This window comes from Capra hircus, unplaced genomic scaffold (genome assembly GCF_001704415.2).
Source record: "Capra hircus breed San Clemente unplaced genomic scaffold, ASM170441v1, whole genome shotgun sequence".
Lineage (NCBI taxonomy): Eukaryota > Metazoa > Chordata > Mammalia > Artiodactyla > Bovidae > Capra > Capra hircus.
Window position 1 is genome coordinate 14,346 of NW_017214004.1, and position 4,234 is coordinate 18,579.

The 4,234-nt window shown below is 50.9% G+C and overlaps 1 pseudogene; it reads left to right on the top strand.

The window, feature by feature from the left end:
- The first annotated feature begins 1,694 nt into the window (after positions 1 to 1,694).
- Positions 1,695 to 3,081, top strand: LOC108635344 (annotated as a pseudogene).
- Positions 3,082 to 4,234: the final 1,153 nt, after the last annotated feature.

A 4,234-nucleotide genomic window follows, 5' to 3' on the forward strand; every position in this document is an offset into this window, starting at 1 on the left:
AATAGATGTTTTTGTGGAACTCTCTTGCTTTTTCCATGATCCAGCAGATGTTGGCAATTTGATCTCTGGTTCCTCTGCTTTTTCTAAAACCAGCTTGAACATCAGGGATTTCACAGTTCACGTATTGCTGAAGCCTGGCTTGGAGAATTTTGAGCATTACTTTACTAGCATGTGAGATGAGTGCAGTTGTGCAGTAGTTTGAGCATTCTTTGGCATTGCCTTTCTTTGGGATTGGAATGAAAACTGACATTTTCCAGTCCTGTGGTCACTGCTGAGTTTTCCAAATTTTCTGGCATATTGAGTACAGCACTTTCACAGCATCATCTTTCAGGATTTGAAACAGCTCAACTGGAATTCCATCACTACTAACTTTGTTTCGTAGTGATCCTTTCTAAGGCCCACTTGACTTCACATTCCAAGATGTCTGGCTCTAGATTAGTGATCACATCATCATGATTATCTGGGTCGTGAAGATCTTTTTTGTACAGTTCTTCCGTGTATTCTTGCCACCTCTTCTTAATATCATCTTCTTCTGTTAGGTCCATGCCATTTCTGTGCTTTCTCAAGCCCATCTTTGCATGAAATGTTCCCTTGGTATCTCTCATTTTCTTGAAGAGATCTCTAGTCTTTCCCATTCTGTTGTTTCCCTCTATTTCTTTACATTGATCGCTGAAGAAGGCTTTCTTATCTCTTCTTGCTATTCTTTGGAACTCTGCATTCAGATACTTATATCTTTCCTTTTCTTCTTTGCTTTTCATCTCTCTTCTTTTCACAACTATTTGTAAGACCTCCCCAGACAGCCATTTTGCTTTTTTGCATTTCTTTTGCATGGGGATGGTCTTGATCCTTGTCTCCTGTACAATGTCACGAACCTCATTCCATCAGGCACTCTATCTATCAGATCTAGGCCCTTAAATCTATTTCTCACTTCCACTGTAGGATCATAAGGGATTCGATTTAGGTCATACCTGAATGGTCTAGCGGTTTTCCCTACTTTCTTCAATTTAAGTCTGAATTTGATAATAAGGAGTTCATGATCTGAGCCATCGTCAGCTCCTGGTCTTGTTTTTGTTGACTGTATAGAGCTTCTCTATCTTTGGCTGCATAGAATATAATCAATCAGATTTCGGTGTTGACCATCTGGTGATGTCCATGTGTGGAGTCTTCTCTTGTGTTGTTGGAAGAGCAAATCCACCTCTTTGTCTCTCAATAAATTTTTGTGATGAGACATCAGAGCCTGAGTTTCATTAGTTTTGGCTGAGCTTGAGTACGGGGAGAAAGTTGAAGGACAGGAGGAAAAAGCAGTGGGAAAAACGTGCCTTCATAGCCCGCCAGAAAATTTTCTAAGTATCTGACCAGTGCTCACAATTTCATTCGTCTGATCCTTGGCACAGAGAAGAGAAAGGACAGAAGAACCCCCACTGGCTTGTGTAACAGCTACTAGGGCTCAGCAGATAGCGCCTTTGGGACATGCTGAGGAGTAGCCTCTCCAGAGTCCCTCAATTGTGCCCCCTGCCGCCCGCCTGTTCGTGGGAGGTTCGAGGAAACAAGAAACGAGAGATTGTAAAGGAATTAAGATTTCGTTAGGCATGTCCCTCCAGCCAGAGGAGCGAGGACCTCTTACCTTAACTGGAGGTCTTCTGGGATCTGAGACTGGGCCGCGTGGGCTTTCCGCTGTCCCAGTTTCCAGCACGATGGGCCTTCCCCTGCGCTGGATTTTGTTTGCATTCTGCCTCTACCGCAGGAGCTTCGCTGAGTTGGGCTCCGGCTGTGCTTGGCCTCTTCCACACGGAGATTTTCAGCCAGGTTATCTCCGAGTCACGGCACTATAGATGTCACGGGAGTGTATGTTCCTTGGTTCTTTGTCTCATCACAACAAAGATTTGGAGTAACGGACATTAGAGCCCTCAGCTCGTCACAGGTCTCAGTCTTGGACAAACCGTGTTATAGCTCTTACGCAAATCAGTGTTACAGCTCTATTTTATTTAGAAGATAGCAGGAGAATCCATCCTCAAAGCGTGGGGGCATGCCAACCCAGAGATTTGAAGGGAAGACAGTGGAGGAGGGTGGGGGAGAGAGGGAGAGAGAGAGAGAGACAGAGAGAGAGAGCGCGCGCGAGAGCGAGCGAGCACGGGCTTTGGCTCCTCCTTTTATCTGTTTTTGCCTCCACCTAGGCCTGCCCTGCACAAATTGGGCTTAGCCAGGAGTGGTATTTCTTCTACCTGAAGTCTTCACTCTGGTCCCCAGACCTTCCTTTTCCATTTCTTGTCTTTTAGCCACCGCCATTTTGGACTCCTTTTCCCTATTCTACCTACCTAACAATTTAATGAAATCTAAGTAAATATCAAAGAATGTAGAGGCGCTCTGCCGGGGCGGGGACGGCGAGCCGAGGACCGCGCCACCGCGGCCTGAGCGGGCCGCCCACCGCCCGCACGGCCCTTCCGCCCGCCGTCCCAGTGGCTGCAGCCCTACGGCCTCCGCTGCAGACCCGCCCCCGCCCCGCGCGCCTCTGCCGCCGCTTCCTGAGCCCCCGCTCGCCCAGCGGCCGCCGCCCCCGCGCCAGGTTCCGGCCGGGGCCGCCTCTGCCGTCCGGGGCCCTGCCGTCCAGGCCCCGGGACCCGGCTCCCCGCCAGCCCCGGCCCCGGCCCCGGCCCCGGCCCCGTGTCGGAGAAGAGCGTGGAGGCAGCGGCCGAGTTAAGCGCCAAGGACCTGAAGGAGAAGAAAGAGAAGGTGGAGGAGAAGGCAGGCCGGGAAGAGCGGAAGAAAGAAGTGGTGGAGGAGGAGGAGGAGGACGGCGCAGAGGAGGAGGAGAAGAAACTGCCGAGGACGGCGAGGAGGAGGATGAAGGGGGCGAGGAAGATGAGGAAGAAGAAGACGAGGACGAAGGGCCCGCGCTGAAGAGGAGGATGAAGCGGGTCCCACGCGGCAGAAGGCAGAAAACGGGGCGTCGGCATGAGCCCCCCGCCAGTGGGCTGGGGGTGGAGGGAGGCCGCTCGGGGCCCGGAGGTGGGGGTGGGGAGCGCCGCGGGCAACCCCTCTTCACCTGGCTGCCTGCTCTGGGCCCCGCGCCAGAGTTGCCGCCCTCTCCCCCCCCCCCCCCCCAGCCTTCTCATGCCGCACCTGCATCCTCACTGCCACCTTCCACCTCCTTACCTGCTCCATCTGAGCTCCCCAGCTGGTCCCCAGTCACCCCCTCCCTCCTCTCTTCCCGCCCTTCCCACAGCCAGCCTCTGGCTCCTTCAATAGCCTCTGCTTCCTAAGCTCTGCATCCCAGCCTCAGGTCATTCTGCCCTGCCCATCCCTACCCTGCCTGATCCCTGGGTCTCCTCCCTCAGATCCCTTTCTCTCAGACAGCGCCAGGACGGGTTGGGGCCAGGACGTGGTGGGGCCGAGCCCCACAGCTGCCCCCCTCCCCTCCTCTTTTTTTGTATAATTTAATAAAGAAATGGTAGCGCTTCTGTTTGTTTGTTTGTTTTTAAGAATGTATAGGAAAGCATTTCATCACTTTCTCTTTTCTGAAGTTCCTGGAGGAGAATTAGTGTAGATAGTAATCCATAGTTAAGACAGATAGAAAATTGATGTTATTCTGCATCACCAGACAAAAGGTTGGTGTTTCAGTTCAGTTCAGTTCAGTCGCTCAGTCATGTCCAACTCTTTCCAACCCCATGAACCACAGCACGGCAGGCCTCCCTGCCCATCACCAACTCCCGGAGCCCACCCAAACCCATGTCCATTGAGCTGGAGATGCCTTCCAACCATCTCATCCTCTGTCGTCCCCTTCTCCTCCTGCCTCCAATCCCTCCCAGCATCAGGGTCTTTTCCAATGAGCCAACTCTTCACATGAGATGGTCAAAGTATTAGAGTTTCAGCCTCAGGATTAGTCCTTCCAATGCCTGGCTGCAGTCAATTTCCGCATAGATTTTGGAGCCCAAGAAAATGAAACATAACCCTTTTCATATTTTCCTCATATATTTGCCCTTTTAAATGCTCTGCTTCTGTCTCTAGACAGAAGCGTGTGAGTGGAGTCATGGACAAACTGCCAAACTTCTAGGAATACTGGGGACAGATATTATTTGTTTTCTGCTTTATAATTTCCAATCCCCTGCACACTACACATATGACTTGATAAATTTCACACTCAACTTATTTCTTCACTGCATAAGGGACCTGTCTCCAGTGAGAAATACAAACCTAAAGATATCTTCAAAGTTTGGTTTTTCTTTGTACAAACTAA